The sequence below is a fragment of the Dromaius novaehollandiae genome, chromosome 5 (genome assembly GCF_036370855.1).
Source record: "Dromaius novaehollandiae isolate bDroNov1 chromosome 5, bDroNov1.hap1, whole genome shotgun sequence".
NCBI lineage: Eukaryota > Metazoa > Chordata > Aves > Casuariiformes > Dromaiidae > Dromaius > Dromaius novaehollandiae.
Genome location: NC_088102.1, coordinates 2,291,924 through 2,316,923, shown reverse-complemented (window position 1 = coordinate 2,316,923; position 25,000 = coordinate 2,291,924). Strand labels below are relative to the sequence as shown.

The following is a 25,000-nucleotide window of genomic DNA, read 5'->3' as shown; positions in this document are numbered from 1 at the left end:
CCCTGGAACCCTCTGCCTTTTCCTAAAGATTTTTTTTTTCCACATTATTATCTTCTCAAAAACTCATGCTTTCTTTATGGAGGACTAAAATAAAAAAAAATTGAACCAGCACAGGAACAAACACTGAGAGGGTCACAGAGAAAAACAAAATGTATTCCACCCTATTCAGTATGGAAACTACTCCTTTGTTTCTTTTACTGCATAAAAAAAAAAAATCCCTCTCTTCTCTTTGAGTACAGCCACTGAACTGAAGCTTGTAAAACGTCAGAGGAGTTTGTTTTGGCTTTGGCCCCCAAAACTGTCACATTTGACACCCAAAAATAACTTGACACCGTGAGACTGTGCTTTCTGCTGCTCAGCGGCAGGTGGGAGCGGGGAGCCTGGTACCCTCTAAAGCACCAGACACCAGGTTTGCCACCAGTTTTAATCTACGTTGCACTGTATTACTGCATCGGCTCCTTTGCTCACACAGGTAACATTCATCGATACTCTGAAGGCTCCGTCTTCACCAAGAGCATGTTTGGTGGACAATGGTGAAAAATCCATAGTCATGCCTAAATTCTGAAAATTCAAAGGAATTTTTGTACCATCAAAGGTAGGAGGGGAAAAATCTGATGGTACACTTGTAGAGGAGTCCAAAGGGACAGTGTCGGTGATTAAAATATAAATTACTGCTGAATCATGAGTAAAAAGGGCTAAAGATATGAACATCAGAACTAGATTTAATCAACAATATCTAGTTAAAACTTATAAAGTTTGGATGTGCATTAGCAAAAATTTGAATTTAGTCAGACATTCACCAGCTTTGGTCAATGTATACTTTTGCATATGCAGAGATACATATATATATATTTTACTGAAAGCGGCACATGCATTCAGACTGCACGGGTGTTAAATAATTCTAACCCATCATATGAGTTCAGGCAAATGGAGCTTTTGATTTTACATTGTTCCATCCAAATAAGATCAGTATGGAGGGAAAAAAACAGATTAGAAGCATGGTTAAAGTGACACTCAGAAAGGAATTACTCAGATCACAGGCTCTGGAATCACGACACTCCAAGGACAGCTGCATGGTGGGACCGGTGATAAAAGAACAACAGCCCTGATTCGGGTGCTTTGAACCTTGGCATGCTCTAAGTACCAGAAGTGTCTCAAAACCTCTGCAGTTTTGCTCATACTAATTTTTTACAGCTTTGTCTTTCCAGAGCTACTCACTCACGTTCTTAACAAAACTCCCGTTGTGTTTTATCATTTAAGTCTATTAACTCGATCTAAAAGCCATTATTTCATTTATACCCCTGCGAGGCAGGCTGGAAACATCCCCGCGCGTACGGTGTGACTGTGCCGGCGGGTGACGGGGCGAGAGCGTGGCCCAGCTCCTGCCCCACCACGCGCGGGACCCTGGAGCTGCTCAGAGCCAGCACCCAAAACCGTGACCCCGTTTCTCATCAAGAGCAAGGGTCGAATTCTGCACGGCGGAGTGGCATTGAAGCCAGGGACCGTGTAAATGGGAATAAGTAAAAGAGTGAACAGCTGTCCACTGAGTGAGCTCTGCCACTTCTGTACCCCTCAAAGGGTCCTTTGTGGAGAAAAAAGTGACCGCGTCCTTAAGTACTTAACCACGATGTATGGGTACAAGAGGAACAAATAAAACACCTTAGTTCTGGGCCCCTGTTTCCTGAGGAACTCCCTTTATAACCTTCGCCAGCAGCTTTTCACATAGCTCTTTGGAGGTAAACATACGTACATAATCAAATGCTCCAGTAACCTCTTCTGTCCTTTGCAAAAGCAACATTTCCTTTATTTTCTGTTATCGAAAAGGAGCGTGAACCAGCCGTCCCGCTCAGTGACTGAGCAGAGCCGCCCGACTCCCCAGCTCGCCGCTGTTGTGTTTTTACGAGGCACAAACTCCCGAACCCTGGCAGCGAGTTACAGCCGTTAGCTCATTTTTTTTACGAAAACGAGACACAGAAAGCGTAGGAGTTCCAAGTCCTATTGATTTTGCCAAGTGGCTTGAAACAACAATTAACCTTTCTAACTATATGCCTTTCTTCAAAATGCATCTTAGTTGCTTTTCAAAGTTTGCTTTTAAAAATTAATGAATCGATGCAATTTTACATCTATTGGCCAATTTAAAATGTCACGTCTGTAGCAAGAAAGAACACTAAAGAGAGGCAAATCTTCTTATGCAAGCACATGGGTCCTATTCAATTGGACACTTGACTTTGAGGGCTCAGCGCTCAGCTTTGGTTCTCACCCTCGTAAGTTTTATCTCCTTTAAATCTATTCAGTGAACTCAGTAGATGTCATATGCATTTATAACACCTTGGGAAACCTCCTGGTCTTATTTAGAAATGCGTGTGCTTATATGCATTTCCAGTTATGGAGATGAAAACTGTCACACGCAGCATTTATTATTTAAATATGGGCTCAGCAGTTTGCTTTCATCCAGGGATATAAGTACAGCTATTTAGAGCTGAGCTCTGCGAGACCCTCAGCAAACTCAAAGTCCTACCAGGACTCAGTCCTTACACACGTCTCCATCCTGAACTAGCTTTTTTTATTCCATGACTGCTCATTTACAGGGCAGCAGAGTCTTCTTGCCCTTTTCCTCCTCAGCCACTACAATAAGACAGGCAACTTACAGAGAGACAACAAAGCAGAGATTCACCCTGAAGATACTGTGATATCCGGGCATAAGAGAAAGGAATGAACCAGCACAGCATATTCATGTCAATTTTAATTTTTCTGATAAAAACACGTAGGCTGTTTACCGCAGCTACCTGTGCTGGGGCTGCCAGCCAGGGGACAGAGGGAGCTGCTGATTAACAAGGGGCAGCAAACCACTCCGTCTTCACCCATGCAGACGGAGTGTCACAGCCTCACGAAACTAGAGTACTCCAAGCACCGATTGTGTAGATTTGATGCCAGTAACTAGCCATGTTTTAAGACTTCGAAGTAGCTAAATTGCCCTTCGCTTCAGCGGGGGTTTGCTTCACGGAAAGCAGAGGATGGACTGCAGTGCCCACCACAGCCCGGAGCACTCGGAGCGCGGGACCACTTCAGCATGCGTGCGCGGGCTCCTAGTTTAATCCGGTTAGGCAGGAGGCAGAAGAACCCACCCCAGACTCCCCTCTTTACCATAAGGAACAATAGCCACATTCAGAAATCACCACTTTAGATGTTTATATTTTTTGAATTAAAGTTAAAAAAACAAAAAACAAGATCGAGTCCAACTACCAATAAGCCAGTGGGATATAGAGCAAGACAAAGCAATTTCCAAGATGATTTTGCAATGTAAACAGCAAAGTGAAAGAGCAAACGTTGCTGTTCCCTTCCCACACTAACGACACTTTCCCGCTGCCCCACCATCAACACTGCAATGTCTTCATGCTTGCAGAGAGGCAACGAAAAACCCCTCTACGTCTGGTCACGTTGCCCTCTCCCAGCGTCTGTGCTCTGCTCCATCCCTCCACGTTTTCACACATAGCTCCCCACCACGTCTTTGCAGAAGATGCAAGGAACTTTTTTTTTCTTCCAAAGGTTTAATAAATTGACCACACGCAAGGGGCTTCTCCAGGAGACTGTGAACACAAATCTCTAGCAAAGAAAAAGGTCCAAACTTGCAGTCCAATTCTGAAGGCATACGATCATTATGTTATTTCAAATTAAACAACTCCCCTCACTATGAGCAGCACTGTTCCTTCTAATAGAGACTAAACAAAATATTTCCCTCTAGGCTCAGTCCCAGGCCTCAGCAACAAAAGAGGAACTTCAGCCTGAGGCAGATGCCGGGCCCGTGCCAGAGATGCCTGCTTCTCTCAGGTGGCCTTTGCAAGGTACGTTACCCCATCAAACGATATGTTGCAAAGGATATAGTCTCTATATACTGTTCCGCTTTGTATTGCCTAAAGAAACATCTGGCTGCTTTATACTATAAGCAAATGAAAAACCTGGGCTTCGGAATGGAAAAAATCTGTATGCAGCTTAACGATAGGCTAAAGTAGCTTATAATTAGCTCATACTAAGCACTGATGAAGGAAGAAATCTTAAGCAGAAAGGAAGACTGAATTTTAAATGAATTAAGGTGATAGGAATGATCTGCATTTACTTGTCCTATAGATTAGTTTGCTGACAATTTTTTTTTTCCTGGAGGGCCTTTTAATTATGCATAGAAATCTCATCAAATACAGATGAAGAAGGTCAGAACAATTAGTATAAAACAAACACTTCAGCATAATGCGCCATAATGATTATTTTTGCAACAATCAGTTAGGCAAGCTCCAAGAACGTTTGATGCATTTTAAACTAAGTCATTATCAGATTTTCCAAAACTTGGAACAACAATCCAGCAGATCACTAAGCTAAGCTCTCTGTGTAAGGATGTACTGCTTTAATTGTCTGCTCCTGAAATGTCAAATTCATTTTGCCTGCCTAATGCCGACCTAACTGAAGAAGCTAGAGCTTGGCACAAGGCCCAGTGTTAAACCTGGTATTTCATCGCTCTTCTTTTGAAGGAGAGAGATCATGTTCTACTATCAGGCCTAAATCAAATTCCTGCAAATCCATTCTTTTTTTTCCTATGGGAATTTTGGCCTTTCTAGGTCAAGCTTTAAGCTACATTCTAACCCCAGTGAGCTGGAGCGAAGCCTTCAGCAGGACAGCTATGCTTGCCACTGCCGGCACCCTGAGCTGGTGTTAATGACAATGTATGTTCCTAAAAGGTTTGTCAGGATGTCAAGATTTAGTTAATGTTTTAAGGAATGCCCTTGCTGTTTTATTACTCGGTGCCTAAGTATTGCACGCTCTAGAAAAGCTCACACAAGAGCAGCCTTCTCTTCCGCGTGCTCCTTCCGCAGCTCCCTCAGCACACTGCCGTTCTGTCTGCATATTAGTTTAAGCTTTGCATTTGAGACCAGCCTGCTTTAGAGGCTTTCAGAACGGGAATAAATCCTGCTGCAAAGAGTCAGCGTTAGCCATCATGTGCTGCTTCCCAGCCTGATGGTACTGTGCTGAGGAGTGCAGGTACCGCTTGTGAATGTGCCCAGGACCCTCTCCCTGATCTGCTTTGCTTGTCTGACTGCTGCAGAGGGACCAGCCTCTCCAGAAGGTCCAAGGGACACTGCCGTTGGCAGCATCCTTTACACGGGAAGCACTCAGCACTCCGATCAGCGAGGACTAGGAAAAAAAGCACACACACAGATATCATGCAATAAAATCACATACGGAGGATTTTAGAGACAAAATGTTTCAGAGACACCTTGGAAGTGAAATCAAACCTACCGAGTTCCAAAGTAAGTGAACATCTAGATTCATGCCACACTGGATTAAGGGTATGCAGGCTGTGGATATAGCCATGACAACTGCCTCAGCATTTTCTGACAAAATCTAGTTTCACCAGAGAGCGTTAACACTGTGGCTGACAGTTCACTGGCTTTTTCTAAGGACGCACAAATCTCTCTTGACCTCCCACCACTACCATCACCTTCCCTCTGCCCCTCACAGTGCTGCTCGTAGTATCCGCAGCGCTTGGGCATTGTATGAGAAATTGTTATTCCTCCAGGAGGGACCACGGTGTGTTTTGTGCCTGAGCGTTTGAAGTCCTTTGTGTGGCTGCACCTGCGAGATCCAGGCTGCCTGCTAAGCGGCACCCGTGCCGCGAGGCGTGCGGGAGCCGGGCAAAACAGGATTCGCTCAACATCAGATGAAAGGAGAAAAGTTGTCACGAAGACAATATCACCTTTTTGTGATGGCTTTCACTCTCCACCCACCTACCCGGCACACAGGAACACATCTGAAAGAGTTTAAGTACCTGCGAATAACAATGGAAAATGTCTCTGCGTGATTCAGACTACGTGGGTATTTGGAGATGCTGAACACACCGTATACTGTTAGTGTTACAGGAATGATCTTTTCTTACAGCAGTGCTGAGAGCTAGATTGTGCCTTTAGGGTCTGCTCCGAAGCAGACTGGAGTTAATGGGAGTCTTTCCCTCAGCTGTGAGGGATTCTGTGTTCGGCCTTTGCAAACAGGGCTGGGCTTCGGAAAGGGGGGGAGAAAGGGGAGGGAGGGAGAGAAGGCAAAAGTGAAGGAGTGTGTGTGTGTGTGTGTGTGTGTGCGTGTGGTCACGCAGACCCAGCAGTACAGCTGTGCGCACAGAGGGCCTCCAGCATCACGGGCAGAAGAGCTGCCACCTCTGTTGGCTCCTCCTGAAATGGGCAAGATAATGACTTCTTCAGTCCGCGGACTTCTGAAAAGCTACAGCGGCCATGTGTTTCTCCCAGGCTCCTATTTATGAATTGCCTCCTATGATTTTCTTACAGTTTACATAGCCTTAGGAACAGTTTGGAATTAATTTCTTATTGATTTATGCTACATTAATAGCAAGTTGCCACAGGAGACGTAAATAATTTTTAAAATGGATGCTGTAAATCTCCTTGATTATGTCCATAGTTAAATTTTGGAATGAGCTCACCCTCTTGCTTATTACTGGCTCATTAGCCTTTATCTTGATTTTCATTAACTGTGCACAAACCAAGACACCGCAGTGATGGTTCTCTTAAAAAGAAAAGAACAAAGCAGCTATCTGTTCTTTTGCACAGAGGGGGCCAGCAATGAATCTTTCTCCAGCGCTTCAGAAAAAGCGAAAAATCTTCTTGGCCAATTGCTAATAAAATGTTTAACATTCACTGTGAATGAACACCATCCTCTCCCTCCAGCTTTCCTCACAGCACCAGTCTCTACCCCATTTCCTGATCTGTATCTCATCAGGCCTCCCGCTTCCAACGGGAGGACCACAACTCCACCAAAGATCGCTTGATTGAGGGCTACCTCCAACTTGCCGCAGACCTTCACTGTCTCAGACGTATCCAGGATCACGGCAGTCAGTGAAATCTTTCTTGCTGGTATCCATCAGAATCCCTTCTGGCCTTTCCAACTATATCTTCATGGCCCTTCGGTCGTAGGGGTTAGCCCTGATGACAGGCTCATCAGTTTACCTTCAGTACCCTCAACGGCAGGTAATTCTTCAACCTCTCTTTTCCATCCTTCTCTCTGCTTGAAGATCATCACGTCTTCTGTTCTTCCTTACTGCCATCTGTCCTCTCTCCTCCTGGGTCTCAGGTCCCAGCTACCTTCACTGTTGTTCCTCTTCCCTGGGGAAGCTGCTTTTCTCTTCTTCCTCACTGCCCATTTCATCTTTATGATGTCTTTGCCTCATCTCCAGTGTTGCAATGTGCTCCTCTACTCATTTCTAGCTGGGTTCTCTCTCTCTGCTTTGTCCTTTTAGCCACATACTTCACCTAGAAGCTGTTGTCCAGTTTCTGTTTCCAAAAATCTGGATTGTCCCTGCAGCTTCTTTTCTCTTTCCTTCTGTGCTTTCCGACATTCCCTCCTGAACTCCACCACTGTGTCAGGCTTTCATCTTCGGATCTTTCTGTCTTTGAGCAATAACAGGTGACACTTCACATATAAAACCTTCTGCATACTCACCACGGCAAGACTTCGCACGTTGCTGAGCTGCTATCGGGCAAGCAGCAGACCCCTGCGAAGGGCACTCAAAGAGAACGGGCAGCCTTCAGCTTGGGAGACCTCTTTCCTCTTCACAACACAGCAGGGAGAGCATGTGAGGGATGTGAAGGAGTTATAGCTGAATCACAATTTCTACAACCAAGAAAGCCATCAGAGACAGGCACAGACACATTCATGTATCCCTAAGGAACACGCTGCTCCTTCAGACTCAGGGAAAAGTCTTAGCAAGTACCTCTCTTTTCATGAGCACCACAAATTCCTGCACTCAGAAATGCCGCGTAATAGACTTGATTTCTTATCTCCATTACTTGCAACTTGTAGTCAACGGTAAATATTTAGGATCTCTTTTAACTCTCTTTACTATCAAAGAGAAGACTCCTATGAAGTGCAGTGGGAATCAGCTTAGAGTATAATACTGTATCTCACAAACCAGACCACCCACGTAAAGAGCAAGTCATTCACAAAGTGTAGACACACTGCACGTTTCATGAATGGCCTTTCCTCTTCCTCTGATTCCTTTCTGACCCAGAACTGACCCTTAAACTTCAATTAGTGGAAATTAAACCATCTACATAAATAGAGCCTTACAGCTGCCTGGATGAGCTGACATGGCCAGCCACATAACAAGCAGATTTTTATCAATACAAACAGTATTTAAAGTGCAATCCACTAGCTACCCAAATAGATAATGATTCTGACCTTGTGGAGAATTCATTTCTTCTTCCCCTAAAGCTTCTACTGGCAGCAAGTCTCACACAGCCAACACCTGGCAGCCAGGGAAACCAAGCTGTTTTTCAAGGGATTTGCTGGAGCTCCTCTGTCTTTATTATGTTCACCTGAAACAGCCATAGCATCCTGACTTTATTTGTAAAGGTCCAGGGAAACGGCATAAGATTAAAGATCCTGATTATACAATGGAGAGGAAAGAACAATACTAGTGACTTTCTCCCTGAAAAATGCACCTTACTATCACCTCCAGAACTGAAACTAATGTCCATTCCTCTCTCTCCTCCTGCCTTCTCCCCAGCTCCTCCCTTTTCCAAGCAAAAGGTGACTTCTTGCATCTGGATAACTGGAAATGAAACCAGGTAAAAGAGCCAAACCAAATAAATAAAAAACTAATTTGGCTTATAATATGCCAGATTGGTCTTATCAAAACACTCTTGTAAAAAGTCAGACTCCTCTGTCTGAGAGCAGAAGGCATAATATTCCTTTCCATACAGATGCAGAGGCAGCTCAGAAAAAGCAGCAGTCCAGTCTGGGCTAGTGCCAGCGTAAGGGCGTGGAGCTCCCCAGGACCCTCCATTCCCGCATTCGCATCAGGGGCAGCCCCCACCCTGCCCTTCAGTGACCCAAACTCCCTTGTATTTGCAGAAGCCTCAACTCAGAGTCCTCTTTAGTCTCTCTGCTTTTAATCAGCTTCCTAACAAGCTATTGTGTGTTCATATAATAACTTGCACCGTTGGGGTCTATTCCAAAAGTGCAACTCCCAAGTGCTTAAGTATTATTAAAACAAGAGCAGCATTAAAAAAAATATAAGATAGTCTTCTCTATATTTCTGTAGATATATTATTTAGAATAAACAACCACCACAATGGAGGCCATTTTCTTTCTTAACAACAGTCACTCAGGACTGTCATACAAGATGTCTGCTACCCCATTGAGCCGTTCACATGTTCATACGTCCTTTAAGACTCCATACATCATTTACTTGGATCTTGCACCTTACCTCGCTTTTTCCCTTATTATGATGATTTACTTGGATTGTGATAGTGTGGATAACCTAGGCAAAGAGGGTCTTCAATGTATGCAGTATCTCAGATAAAATATGATCCATTCTTCAAAGGAAGAGTATTGTTTGTTTTATATATTCCCACTAATTGCACACAAATCCCCCCTGCTTCCAAATCTCAGTAGTAGTACAGCCCATCAAGCTTAGAGACTTAACAATATGCCTGTCCCTCTACAAGCATAAAGATTATGTGCAGATATAAAATAAAATCAAGAAAGGAACTCAGTGCTACTGTACCTGTTACATGGAGAGCCATCACCAACAGCTGTACATGGAAATGCAAACACTATGGGCTTCAGAAGATGAATTTTATACATAAGCTCACTGGATTAATGACTACATATGTTATTTTCTTATATTCTTGGCATGTTCTTTGGCTAGTGGTTTCTTCTCAGCCATTGCATTGCTTTCCTTCTTATTTTTGAAATACATAAAGGGTTTGAGATGAGAATGCTGAGCAGAACGGTGAGCAGGGGACACTTTCAGTTACTGAACTGTGCAATGAGGAAGTGATCAATCCAAGTCTGGGCCACTTAATTTTCAGCCAACATAACGAGTACATTTGTTCTGCTGTTCTTTTAAGCTTTGTTGTCAAGGATACACTGATAAGCTCAATGTCAGAAGATGAATCTGTTATGAGGAACTACTTTTCATTGGCATTTACTCAATCAGACTTGACATGAAGGCAGCATCTGTCCAGTAATTTTTTACTTAAAGTCATTAGTTATCATATCCAGCTCCACAACAAAAAACCATAAATCTTTCTGAAAGCCAGCTAGAGTGACATTGAATGCTACTTATTTTTTATCTGAAAAATGTCAGAAAGAAAGGCTCTGTAGCGGTCACATACTGATATATTCACTTATGATTGAAGTGAAGGGTTCAAATACAGTATGGACAACAAGGAAGAGAAGAAGTCTGATGATCTATATGCCTAGGACCTCCACAAAGCTGCCTACTGAAGCACACATGGAAGAGGTGCAATGGTCATATCCAGCCTGTCCGCATCCTCCTCCTCCGCACAGGCTGCCCACCTCAGCCCAGATGTTCTTGTTTCAGCAGCCACATCCTATAATGACAAACATCACACAGTGCAACTTCTCCAGATGATGTACCTTAGAATAAGCTGCTTCTGGTTATAAAAATCAAGCAATCCTTCCATCAGCTCTGCCCAACACAACGTACTAAACATACACATCAGCTACATGCACAGCAGAGCTAAAAATCTTGCCATCATTCACTGACCACCTGTTTCAAAATGCAAATCTTAGCTGTTCGCTCCCTGCTTGCTTTTGAAGCGCATATTGTAATCTAAGAAGATATTATATGACAAATAGGCTGCCTGGGCAGCATTTAAGCCCCTTGCTGCAGTGGCTGACAGTGTAGCAAGGCTGATATAATCCCAGGATGTTTTTTCCACCAGCAGCATGTCTCCCTCCACATCAGGAATAACAGATCTTTTCATTCTTAAGTGATACAGAAAAGCACTGACAGTAAAATATATCAAAAATATATCTTGCTAGCCAAACTCGATTGTTTTTTTCAATAGGCTTATCAAAGCAGATTCAAGGAATCTGTATTATATCTGGAGTGAAGTGGCAGATACTGTCGCGGAGAAATTTTACCTTGAAAATTAATTAAATAGGCTTAGATAGAAGCACTTTCATGTGGGCTGGAAATTAATTGAAAGGCAGCATACAAAAGGTAATGATGAATATTAATGTGCTGAGTTGGTGGCAATATCTAATAGGGTGAGATTTTTATCTACCACTGTGGACAGAGAAATATTGTAGAAAGACATTAAAAACCATGTGATTTCAATTAAGAAGAAATTAGGTTAATACACACAGGATTTGGAAGGAAACACGCTCAACGAAAGTGTGAACCTCTAAAGCGGTCAGGATATAGTTACCACGAGCGGCCACGGTGCTCAGAGGGAGCACTCGCTACCGGCAGCTCTGGTCCTTCCTTCACTCATGGCCACCGCTGACCACGCCGATGAGATCGGAGCTGCTGGGAAGGACCCTGGCCAGGTCCCGGCCAGCCCAGCAGCACCGTGTTCGCACCATCTCACGGTCATGGTGAGATGGTCATGTCCCATGGCAGTGGCACGGGACAGACCACCAAGCACCTGGGAGATGTTGGGACTGGTCACGGAAAGCAACCTGCACAGCCTTTCCCATCCAGAAATGTGCTCAGTTCAGCTGAGCTGCAGCTTGACTACATTAATAAACTACTTGGCCAAGTGCAGCTCTTAAACTCACATGTCTACCTGGACAGAAAGATGGGGCTTTTTTGCCCACTTACTTCAAACACTGACCTAATTGCTAAACTGTTCTCAAACTTTTTGTGCCCTAAGTCAAGCAAACATTTCACGGCAAGGTACGAGAAACCTATTTAATGCAGTGGCGTAAGTTAAAGATTCAGCCCAGAGACCTTTGCAGTCATTTTGAAGTAGTTCCAGTAAATTGGAAAAGCAGTTTAGGGAATAATTAAGGATCAGAGCAGTCTCTTTGGCAGGAGATGAGGGAATTAAAACAGGATCATAAGACTCATCAGTTCTCCAAACTATTGACATTTTCCTTTGTGCCAAGTTTTGCAAGCAAAAAACATTGAGGAATTCAGAACCCTGCAACTGGGAAATAAAAATTTTGCATCTTATGGGTTATGCTGGTACCATTATGGCTAAAAAGCAGAATTTTATTCCACTGGGACTACTCACATTTAGTGGTCACTTATTCACAGTCAGAAAACATAAAGTAAGCCTCAGACAAACACAGAGGCACAGCCAGTTGGTGGAAGCTTAGAAATCATTTTCTATGGCTGCCTGGAAAGAAGCATTTTATTCCTCAGGAGAAAAAAAGGCTATTTCTGTTTGCTTTTGTCTGAAGCAAAACAAGAACCAGGTCTGCTGGAATTGCTTATCCCGCATGGACAAGGTGCTTAGCTGCGGTGGGGAAATCCCGTGCCACGTTCCCCAAATCTGCAGGGAGAAAGTCCTTTACGGAGGGAGGGAGGAGCGGCAGCCTCCAGGCAGCTCGGACAAGCGCTCCGCCCAGGGTCGCTGCCGAGTGCTTTTTGCCGGATCGTGCACTTGAAAACCTGGCATTTTGCAAACCTCCATTTGCTAATTAGCCCCATGAGGGTACTCCAGCCCGCTCTGGCACACCTCTGGCATTGCATGTCTTTAAATACTGACAGATGGCTCGTTGTCTCCTGTTACTCAGTGAACACTGGGAGCACAATGCTAAGCTGATTAGAAGAAAGGGGATCACCAGCTACATCCATTTCTCCCTGGCTTCTAAATGTGGAAGCACCTTCTCATTGCTGGAAGGGACACACTTCTGTAAGGGATCTGGCTCCTGAACTAGCAGTGCAAACACTCCCAGATGCTCTTGCAAGGAGCAGATTTTCTTGTTGCTCTATTTAAAAGAGATTTTTCTCTCTCCTTACCCTGCCATGTAGAAAGAGCGGTTTTTGTCTCATCTTGCAAAAGAGTCAATTTTGTTCTTTCATTGAACTAAAAAGAAAAACAGACAAAGCCAGTTACTTAAAAGGAAAAGCGTTTAGTGCCTCGAGGTCCAAACTTGCAGCAAACCGCGTTGTCCAAACTGCCGCCTCTGCCCAGACGGCGATTGATCAGGGAGACAAGAGGGACACGCAGGCACCAGGAGGGAAAGAGGCTGCTCGGGCTCTTCCCAGCAGGTCAGTGGCAAAGCAGGGACGAGCAGCCGGCCCTGCTGCCTCCCTAGCACCGGGCCTGGCTCACAGGCAGGGCATTTCCTCTGTGCTCTCAGGTGCTTTTATTGTTCTGCCTCAGAAAATGCTAATCACTTGCGAGGCTGTGAGCCTAGAAGTGCTGCAGAAATGAGATCACGACCTCAGGAGGCGAGAGGCAAAGAGAAAATTTGGGAACCACTAGTTTTCCTTTTCCTTTTCCTATTTTCCTTTTTCTCTTCATAAGTTAATACTACACCTGGAGCTGATCCTAAGTTGCTATGGTAATCAAATGCATTTTGAGTGCAAACACAGCTTCGCCAGACCTTTACCCGTGCTGATCTTTATAGTGCCGCCAGGCCCAACGCACCGAACCCAGCACACACTTGTGCCCCGTCTCATCTCCGCTCTGCAAATGGCTGCAGTCCAATGAGTACAGTCTTTCCATGGGCACAGATGTTGGTACTTTCCCAGCTGTTTGCAGGGCTGCTCAATTGTTAATTGACCCAATAAAAATTATCAAATGAAAATTTCCACTTTTTTTAAACTGGAAGCTTACAGAGTGCAGGTAAATGAAGATGGAAAACAAGCCAAGGGAAACCAAAATTAACATTAGTCTTCTAAGAGTGTGCTGGCATGAATATCTATGATGCATTATAAATATGACTGATAAATGACCCATAACTCATCAGAAGTAATGGCTTATACTGAGTAATGGAAGTTCCTCTTTCAAGACTGAAATATTAGTCACTTAAATGCCTTTCGCATGGTACTGCAAAAAAAAAAAAAAACCTTTTGGCTATTTAACTCAGGTACTGCTTTCTTTATAAGAATTTTTAAAAAATCCTCCCCAGTTAAAATATGGTGCTGCATTAGTCAAAATAGATACCCCAGCCCCGATTCCCCTGCACCCTCTTTGGCTTTGCTGCTGTCGCTTTGTCAGAGCTCGGCATCATTTGCTCAAGGGCAGAGAAGGGGAGTTTGCTCCCCACCAGCCCCGGAGGCCGAGCAGCAGCAGCGCAGCCTTCGCCCAGGGCGAGCGGAGGCCGTGCACAGGCTCGGCCAGGGGAGCTACGGTATTTTCAGCCCGGACTGGGAAGTGTTGATATTTCTCCGTGTCACTGCTACGACCCCCTGGATGAGGTTAGCAGCAGAAGAGATGGTTCCTCTGGGTTTGTTCAGCTTTGCTATCGGGCCAAATCCAGATCCAGACTCACTTTTTAGCTGAAGAATTGTAAGAAAATTTTGTCCAAGCAAAAACTTAATGAAATCTGACGACTCTGTCCCACACAGTTTTCTTAAACAATTCAAGTTTTGGCCATTTGATTTAGTCTTTTCGCAGTGATAGTGCAATAATGTCACACGGTATGGATCCTTCCGACCTGAATCCCATTTTCAGGCTTAGCATTTCAGTCATCCTGGTCACGGGAAGCTACGCAGAAACTCGGTGCACTGGGATCTTCCAAGAGGGAAGGAGGAAGGGAGTAACCTGAGCATCCCAAAGGGATGTAGAAGGAGCTGAAAATGGTGCAGAAAGATTCAGTTTCGTGCCTCGCAGCATGCTGCTCTTTCTCTTTGTCTATCTCCTTTCCAAATCCTCACAGGTTAATCAAAGGACTCTCACGGAGCATGTGCGACCTGGTACTTTTTATCTGATCTTTTCTGTTCTGACTGTTAAATTACAGGATTTAGCCATTTGACTCAGCTCCACTGCTCCCAGACTTTTCAGACTGGGTGCTCACTTCTCTTCCATGCGCAGTCGCCTTCCTTCCCCTTATCGCCCCTGTGCACCCAAGGATGCAAATTCCCTATAGAGCTTCAAGCTTTTGGAGCCCGGTCTCCAGATTTCCAGTCCTTTTGCCCACCTCCATCAAAAGTAGTAATTCACGGTCTCTCCTTCTCACCCCCGCCCAAGTCATGCATATAAAACTTTAAATAACATTCTCTATGTCATTTTGTTCACCTGCCCTTTGCCACTACCAGTGGTTCAAGGCAAACGTCACACTCTTCTTGGGCTGTCGGAGAGCAGCAAGACAGGAGAAGGAAAACAGGCGAAGAGCTGGGGCATCTTCAGCCTTCTCCATTGCCCAGACACTTCTGCGGTCTCCAGCTTGCGAACCATGGATTTGGGATAAGGATTTTACGAACGCGGCAGCTAGCAGCGCGAGGGCAGAGGTGGGCTGGGGAGGAGGACGTGGAGCCTTGCCAGAGCCACCCGGCTCACGCTGGCAGCTCCGGGGTCTCCCTCGCCGCGAGGCTGCAGGCACGACACGAAGAGGCAGAGCCATAAAGACTTTTGCATGAGGTCACCTGAAATTCTTACGACTTCTTTCCTTCTAAACTGTTATGATTAGGCTAGAATATAAAAAAAAGTCACTGTGTTGTACCTACCATTCATTACATAAAATTGATTTTATGATGGTAAGCTTGCTGAGGACTTCACCAGAAATTGAAGAAAATGTGATTTGAGGTCAGCTTTTCTATCCAGGTTTACACAGCAGCACTTGAAAAAGCAGCCACATAATGGTTTATGCAGCATTGTATGGCATTTGCTATATGATGGTCTGGTAACACTTTAATAGTCTTGAATGAGCATTTAATTCAGATTTAATAGGGCAGCTTCTCTGTTGTAATTAAATATCAATTGATTGTTAAAAGAGCACTTGCTAGATTTAATGTATAAGAGATAAACCTGGTTAGCTATATAATTAACTTAGAACACAAGAATAAAAGTGCAATTAATTTTCCAGAATACAGAACTTGCAAAAAGTTTATCAAGTTGGTGGACATGACTGGAATTAAATGAAAATGATGTTAAAAATTGTGTTTTATAAGGATACTAAGAGCTATTAATTAGCTGGGTTACCTATTGATGATTTTGACCTTTGATGCAGAGACTCTTTTGAGATGGAAATGAAACAATGAAAGTGACTGTTCCCACCAGGTACGTGTGGTATCAGGAGATGGTTTTCTCCAAACAGGTAAGGAAAAAATATGTCAGGTATCTAATGTAATTTTAATGGGTTTTTTTTCAGCATTAGTAGTTAGTGTTTATCTTATCTGCACTTTAAAAATGCAGCCTTTTAAATATTTAACTTCACCATAATTTACAAATAAGTACTTAATTCTCATTCTGTTTTCCACATCCATGCTTCTGCTGTTATTCCCAGAGATTTTTTTTTAAACAGGGTCTGTCTTAAAAACAGCACAACCAAAGCAGCCAGGCAATGTCATGTTAGTGACTGTTAGCCATGCAGAGCCACCCATTTGAAAACGATGGAAGCGTCTTAGAAATTCATCTCCGAGCACAGTTACGTGGCTGGCTTAGCTGTGAACTGCCATTACGCTTGTAAAGCCCCTTGCTACTAAATTAAGATGTTTTCTCATTACGAGACATCATCACGACTCCTCACAAATCTGCCACCTACAAGCGTCTTGCGACGCGCCTGCAAAGCAGCGGCTGTGCTTGCAGCGTGCTCTCTTCCCCCCGACATACGCTGCACGCTGAAAACAAACAGTAACGAAGCAGGGTATTAATAACTCGCGTTGTTTGCAGGTTACACAGCCCACCCCATCGACTACCAGGGCGCTGCAGACATCGTGCAGATCTAAGGAGAAAAAAAAATGCGCTCAGTCAGTGCCCTTTAAAACGCCCGCGTGCCGCAGTCTGGGATGCCGGGCACAAAGCTCTGCTGATGGGCATCACCGCGCCGCCCACCCGGATGTCACGGCCAAACCCCACCGCCGCGGTGGGACAGGGCTACAAGGCAACTGTGCGTTCGGCAGCGGCACCGGCCGAGCTGGGTGAAGGGACCTGCGTCCATAGCAGCTGTGTCTGACTCCTGATGGCCTCGGAAGATGGGACGGGGTTGTTCCACCCCCAGCCCAGCTGTGCTCAAAAGCGACCTGGCTTCCCCGACTGCAAACCCCACCGATGCACGCCTGAGCTCATTGAAAACCACCATTCTGTTTTTAGCGGGCACTTTTTCCATTTTCCTGGAAATTACATGTCAAAAGCATTCCAGGTGTGTGACAAAAAAGTACAACCAAAATTGATTTTTAAGTCAACTCTTTCCTGGAAGGAAACATCCAAGAAGGGTACGTTTTATCCAATAAAAACACATATGCTAACAACACACAAGTAATTTGGGGGTGGGGGAGGCAATGCTTTTTCGCAGGTAAATCTGGAGCTGGTCATGAAGGGCAAAGGTGCAAAAGCTTGGTGTCTTCACCGCGGGCGCAGGCGTGCCGGTGCAACGGATGGCAGAAGCACGAAGCGAACCGCAACGGATGCTCAAGATGCGGGACGGGCAGAGGGACGCTAACAAGAGCTCTCGTCAAGCAGCCCCTTTGCACGCCGTGCTTTCTAATTCCCCTTTTTTCCACCGAACATGAGAACTGTAGATTAAAAAACGCCTTTGGTGAAGGACCCCTAAGCCGCAGTAAGCGCGGGGAGGCCCCTCGAATCACGCCGTGGTTTTGCCCGGATTTTGCTTTTAGGTGAGCGGGGATAGAAGTGAAGTGGGACGTGGTAAGTTTTCTTGCAGCCGCCATATACAGGTCACACAGCTCCGGTTTTATTTACGTTACTGAGGCATAACAAGGCTGCATTTACAGCACACCGGAGCCAGCTTGGAGGACGTGGGGAGAAGCAGACTTACCTACAGGCTGATTTTTATTAGAGTTTGAAAAGCCAGCGAGCAGAGAGAGAGCAAGCAAATATTGCTGCATAAAAGACGATGGCGCTTTTCAGACCTCAGTGAAAATAATGGATCGAATTCATCACTGGTCCGGCTCTGGCGGCATCGGCAGCCCGGAGATTTCTCTCCGTCCTTGCTCCCTTGCACCCGTACGTTGCCAGCGAGATTCCCCTTTCGGAGCAAGGAGCCTGACCGCGAATGCCCCACACCAAGGCTGGGGAAGGACCTACGGAAAAGCACCTGATGCCCTGCATGGTGTCCTCCTCGCTCGCAATCGCAGGTGCACCATGAAACATCAGCTGTCATCAGCAATGCCGGGGAAGCTTTCCAAAGCAGGCAGCTGCCTAATTTCCCCGGGAACTTTCCAAGTCCCTCTGCATTTCCCAGATCTCAGCTTGCAGGATTATAAATATTACTGCGTTCCCCGGGGGCCAACGCAGGGCCAAGCTGCAGCACCGGGAACAGAAGACGTTCTCCTTCCGTGTCCCAGTGCCGAGGCGTTCCCGGGGTGCCGAGGCTGCACGAGGGTGCCGGCAGCTCAGGTGCCCCCCACGCCGGCCTGCCAGGCATTGCAGGGGCCATGAGAAACCTCGGGAGTGGGGCAGGTATCTCAGCAACTGGAAAAGGACTGGTAAAATCAAGGGAAAAATTATAGTTGCGATCTTCTTATTAAATTGGACAAGGCTTCCAAGCTCTACCCCAACGTAAATGGTGAATAATACACTGAAAACTTCATTAAGGGCAGCAATGTCCGGTAATTACTTGTTACAGACCAAGGCAAAACTGAGAAACATCCCACTTAACGGCTGGAGAGAAAAATCTGACAACTCATTCCCAAAGCTAAAGACCAGCAGCCACTAAATAACGCGAGGGATGACTGACACTTTCGGCCGCTCGTTCTGCTCACACAGACACGCTTTTGCGAGATGCAAAACTGGAATGAAACAAAGTCCCTGGCATTACTTAGAGCACAACAGCAAGAATACGCTTCAACTTTTCATATTTGATTTTAGGTCTAACTTACATACCTTATTTCCGCCAAAAAACTTGTGGAAAATTAGCATCAACCTTCTCTAACTCACAGATCAAAAAGTACAATTTACCAATATGTAAATCTTACTTTCACATAGCTCAAAAATAGCAAAGCTTAAAGGCTTTGCAGGTGGGAAGGAAACTGATCCAGCTCCCTGGAGAGTTAATGCAAAATCTCCCATTGACTTTTGTAGGTATTAGAGCAGACCCTCAGCTGACTTCATAATCTGCAAAGGGAAAATAATTGAGGTTTCAAGAAAATTGGCTCAGCATTATTTTAACGCTATGAATATTTCTGCTTGGAAACAGTATATATTGCACGTTTTTCTCCCAACCCAAAGATGAAAGTGGTCCAGTAACAAATTTGTTGTTAAAATGCTTTTTGGAAGAGGTCCCATCCTTAAAGGACGCATTGGGTAGGGATAGCTCAGAAGAGACTTTCTCACTGTAGATATCCTCCTTTCCACCAGAGCAGTAATTGCTCATATCATTACTTTCTAAGTTGGCAGTATCTTTTTTTCTCCTTTCTTTTCTCCTGCCAAAAGCCTTCCCATTCCTCTCTTTATAGCTACTCTTCTCCCCTCATGCACCTTTTATTATAGCAAGGAAGCAATTAAAAACAGAAATTCCTAGCATGAGCACAACAGGAAGGACACAGATCAAGAATACAGCATGGAGAAACTCTAAAATTAAGGTTGCTCTTTTACGGTGTCTGGGGCTGCTTTTCCACGGGAAGGTTGAACTCACCCCAGACGTGGGGTAGCTGCCCATGGTCCCCCAGCTCCTCTCGCCCATCGCAGCCGTGATGAGCAGCAGAAGCCTTAACCTCTGCCCTGGAGGTGCGGGGTGATACGTCCTACCCCGGGCTCATCACAGCCTCCACGGGCAAGTGCAGGCTGGTGGACCTGGTCTCCTGCGGGAAAGCGGCTAAGCCAAGTCGCTGCTTGAGGCTGCTGCAGGCTGGGACCCCCCAGCACGTCACCCATCTCACCTGACGCGGGGAGCACGAAGCCAACCCTTCGTCATAGAGGACTGGTAAAAATCTTAACTTTCAGAATTGCCCTACATGCCGGTATGTGAGTAGTTATCCTGTTCTCACACTTACTGTGAAAATGGGCAAGTTATTTAGCTGAATAGGTTCATTTTGATACAGACACACATCATGACTGAAGCATCACCTCAAACCTGTGGCTCTTCCATTTCTGAGTGAAGCTCTAAGCAGACGCACAAAGAAAATCAGAGCCATACGAATGCATCGGTGGCAGGGTGCTGCTACACTCCAGATTTCCTTCTTCACTTCTTTTTCTATTTAAAGCCCTGGGAAACGTTGGTAGCTGGAGAGCCGCGCGTTCTTGGCTGCAGCCTCTCCACTAACAAGCATCTTCGTTAGCATTCACAGCCCATCGGCAGAAACGAAGCTGCCTTTGTTTCTTGTGGCGAGAGCAAACAAAAGCTTTATTATTCTCTGCATTGTCTGCAGAAGTCAGACAACTCTTCGGCTTCAGTGAAGATCAAATATTAATGCAATATTCCAGGTAAGATATTTGAAGCTATCAGCATCTCGGTCTTGTCGAAAACAGTGGCTAGAGAAAACTCAAGGCGCAGAGGCCCTTTCAAGTGTGCGATGCTCACAGATGAAAAACAGTAGGCTGTCGAATATAATTCTTAAAGAAAATGTGTGAAGCAATGGTAGGACAGGCAGAATCCCCTGCCAAACAATAAGCACAGAAACTAGTTAAAGCAGGGATTCATTTCCCATGTGGAAGTTCAGAAATGAGCAGGGAACAAGCTCCTTAATTTGCCGGGCCCCGGACGCGTGCCAGCCGCGCTACGTTTGCATTTGACTGTAATCCCATCAAACAGCTACCGGCTTAGGACAGACGAGATATAAGAAACAGTGACAGCATTGCCAGCCCTGCTAAAACCACCCCTATCAATTTGTCAGCTTCGGGTGGTGATAGTTATTGCTGCAAAATAACAATCTTTTCTCTTATTCTTTCTTTACATCCTGCCACCTCTGACTCCTTGCTGGTGCAGGTGGGTACTCCACCCGCCTGGATTCACGCCTAGACCCAAGACATAGGTGAAAGCAAAGTGACAGACGGGAAGGAGGAAGGATGAAGGCTGCAGGAGCGGGATGGCCCTGCTGGCTGCGAGAGGAGAGGGACAGGGGTTTCCTAGAAATGCAGAGCATTTTCATGCTCTTGAAATAGGGTTTTTTTGGACAGTCCAGCCTTATTTTTAGAGTCAGTACCCTCCTACCACAGCTAAACACTGCCTTTCAGTAGAGAAGTGGCAAAAGCTCTGCAAGAACATCCTGAACACTGCTTGGCGAGGAACAGGACCATGGCGCAGGGGAGGGCAGGGATGCTCCAACTTTTGTCATTTCCTAAACGAAACGAGCTGGGTCTGAACCTGGGAAGCCCAGCGGTGCCTCCCCTGCTGTCAGGGCGAAGGGAACTGCAAGCCTCCGTGCACGAAAGGAGGCAATGGCCCCTTCAGAGAAGGCCAGGTCAGTGTCTTCGGTTGCATCTCCTACAACCTTCGTTTTCTGGGCAAGATTTAGCTCCCACCACAGAGCAGCTCTGCTTTGCCACTGCTGGAGCAGAGCCCAGGCCGGTGGCTGTGGCCCGACGTGCAGGGCAGTGCCTGAGGACACAGCCTCTAACGTGGTCACGCGATGCAGCACCCCGAAGGGATGGCTGGCAGCCCTCCCCTCGGAGCCGGACACGAGCTGCATTTTGGGCGCTGAAAAAATATGTTTGAGTTCTCACCACATTTGCAGTACTTGCAGTGTGGGAACAGACCTATCTGTTGGCCAGCTGGACATGAGCGCGGACACAAGTGTCCCACACAAGCAGAGGAGCTGGGATTGCATTTGTAGCAGCTAGCCCAAGTGGAAGACTTTCACTTATTCTGGAGACCACGCAGAGGTGGACACTTTTGTTTGTCTTTTTTAAAGCATTTAGTTAAAATTCCAGATGGACTTTCCTACTCACGGAGATATTCAGAACATCACATTAGGAGGAGGATCTTCCTGAGCTTTCAGAGGCTTGTGTGCCTAAACACCAGAATCCTCATTTTCTTCCAGTGCCACCACCCCGTTAAATCTGCTGTCCAAAGTCATTTTCCACAGAAGAGTGAGAATTCATAATGTCCAAATAAATTCACTCTCCGTGAAATGATCATCCTCAAAATCTTTTCCAATCCTCCCAGAGTAAGCATGATGACCCAGGTGTTCATCGCTCCATGTCCTTCCCCAGCCTGACTTCATCAGCTGCTGAAAACACTTAGGAAGTGCTATCTAAATACTTAAGATGCTTAAAATGCAAGAGCGACTGTACCGGGTCAGACAAAAGGTCCATCTGGGCTAGCTGCCTGTCCCCAAGCACGGCCATGGCTAACCCTCCCAGCCTCCAGCTTAGAGATCTCCTGCGCGGGAGGTTTGACAAAAGTCATCATATTCCACAAACCCTCTTCAAAGGATAGGAGCTTCCCTGAACAACTGCTGGGGAAAATAAAGGCTACTTAAACTCTATGTGGAACAACATTATAATTTACAACCAAAGAACTCTCAAATCCTTCAAGAGGAGACCATAAACACAACAAACTTTCTTCCTGAAAGCAAGACCTCAAGAAGTATTTTCTTTCCAAAAAAGACTACTTGCATTAGATTGGCTAATTGAATTTTTTCTTCTACTTTACCAGATTTACAACCAGATTTCTTACTCCTGCTGCCTGCTTTGTGCATCACAAGGAAATCAGCCCGTGTTCTTTCAGAGTCCTTAACAATTCCTTACAGCTCTGCAACATCTGAGATCATACAGAAATAAAGCAGGAACAAAGTTATAGCTAACATAAACATTAGCAAGAGACCACACTTCATCTTCCTCTTCTATAGGGCTCCTGAGAGCAGACCCTGAGCAATGTATATACTGCTCTCAATCGTCAAAACCCTGCAATTGCATACACCTGAGTGTCAATTAACTGCCTGCTGCACCGCATCCTTGGCAGACTTGCAGTGACAGAGAGGGCAGATTGCACTTATTTTAATTTGTTTTCTGTTGTCTCCAAAAAGTACCATAAAATGTGATGAAACAGACGTTGGGAGGGGATAGCTTAGGGACCGCTGATGGAGTTAACCCTTTAACAGCCACACCTACACAAAGCTCTGCTAAGCTTTTATGTGCAGGCAACCTGCATTTCATACTCTATTGACTATTATTTTGTTCCAAAGACACAGTCAGTGCAGGAGGAATCACAGAATTAGTAGACGGAGGAACAAACTAAATGGAAAATTTACACTTTAAAGCAATACTTCTGCATTTAGGATGGCTCAGTTGTATTCGGGCTCAGCCTTTTTTTGACCCACACACCATTTTATTAGTCTTGAAAGCATTAAAAGCAATGATGTGTTTTTGCATCATAGGATCTCTTCATTTCTCAGTTACTCTTTGTAGGGACCCTCCAGACTGACCAAGATTTTACGGGAGTCGGTCTGAACAGCCACGGGACAAGGAGTTATCTCAGCCTCCAAACGTTTACAGTACAAACAGACCCTCAGCAGGAGAGAGAAATTGTCCCTGTTTCTTAGAGTAAGAGATGTGACACAGTGAAATTAAGAGCCACTGTCCAAAAGGAATACAATTCATGGAAAATGTAGGTATTTACGTTTCACAAAGTGATCCATAAAACCCTGCTTTATCCCAGCAAGATGTCACTAACGTAATTTAGGTACCAAAGGTTTTTCTATATGCCTGATATGCTGCCACCAATGTCCTTGTCTAGTAGCTGGTTTTTAAAAGAATAAATGAGCTTGTCTTCCAGACTCCTAAGCACAACGTGGGGACCCGTGCCCCGATTTGGAGAGAGGACCAGCTCAGGCCAGGAGCTAGATGCCTTAGCCTGGAGAAAGCTATAGCCCTCCCTGTATTTGGGAGTATATCCCCGTAGCGGGGAGGGATCGAGACAGCCGTTAAAAACGGGGAGATGTGAGGGGAAAAACAGTCCAAGGCATGTTTTCCCTTTGTGAATCCCACTGGGATTTACAGACGTTAGAGCATTGTTCCAAGATGCTTCATCCCTTCCCAGGGAAGCAGAACCATACATATACATATCTAAATATCTCCGTATGGGGAGGGAGAAACAGAAGGAACGGGAGGAAGAAAGAGAAGCAGAAAGGCCATAGATCAGTGTCTGGCCCAACAGTCATACTGAACACACACCTACCACGCCAGCTCCTCCGCCAGCCTGGCACTACTAGTAAATAAGAAAAATCGGGCTCTTAGCAGCATGCATGAGTGCCTCAGTGACCTTAAGATGACATTAATTTGTTGCGGCTTCTTAAAGTAGATTTCGATTATTGCAGATTTTCTCATAGCAAAGGGGAAAACACAGGAGCCTGTCAGCATTGGCTGATTTGAAATGTGATGCAATTATCATCAAGCCTTAGTAAAGGATTTTAAATTAAAGACAACTTGGTCTGTAAATACTTTGTGTCTAGATTATTGTTCTCTTTTTCTAATGGCTTTTGGCATAGGCCTTGTCAGTGGTTTATTGTACAACCCTTTGGCTGTGACAGTGTCTTCTATGAATAAATCATACACTTCACTAAGCACCAGACGATGGCAAAATGCAACAGCAGATGAAATAAGCAATAAAGAACCATTACAGCTGCCTGTTCTCCTCTGCAGGTTTACATCACCATCTGATTTAATTTCCTATTTGTAAAAGCTCCGCTCACCGCAATGCCATTATGAAATAAAATCATAAATGGTCACACGGGCGCAAATGAGAAGTGAGGCACCTGCTTGGTTAGGTATTTACACCCTCAGCAATGTTGTTCAGCATCTGATTTCTCTGCTTGGGCCAGAAAGACACTGGAGGATTTACAGAAGAAAAAAATATCTTGGGCATATTACTGCCACGACTGGAAGACGCTAGACCTGTGCGTAGCCTACGGTTTAGACCTGCTTTCACCACCACGACGAAACGCAGCTAGCACAGGGAGGGGACAAAACAGGCAACACATCAGCTTATGTTCTAGACTCGGTGGTGACATCAAGTTTGCCGAGCTCTGGAGTCGGAAAACTTAGACGGCCGCTCTGTCGCTACAGAGGAGCAACTGCTGCCCCCAGGCTCAGGACTTCTGCGTGCGAGGCTGTGGGGACGGCAAGCGAACGCGCCGCTTCTTCCCAGCGGTACGATGGCAGCAAACTCATTTTGG

At 45.4% G+C, this 25,000-nt stretch overlaps 1 long non-coding RNA gene across 2 annotated transcripts in view; it reads right to left on the bottom strand.

Annotated features, from left to right (window-relative positions):
* LOC112993823 (uncharacterized) overlaps window positions 1-25,000 on the bottom strand; it is a 399,015-nt gene that overhangs the window by 52,669 nt on the left and 321,346 nt on the right. The gene's annotated exons all lie outside the window — the stretch shown is intronic.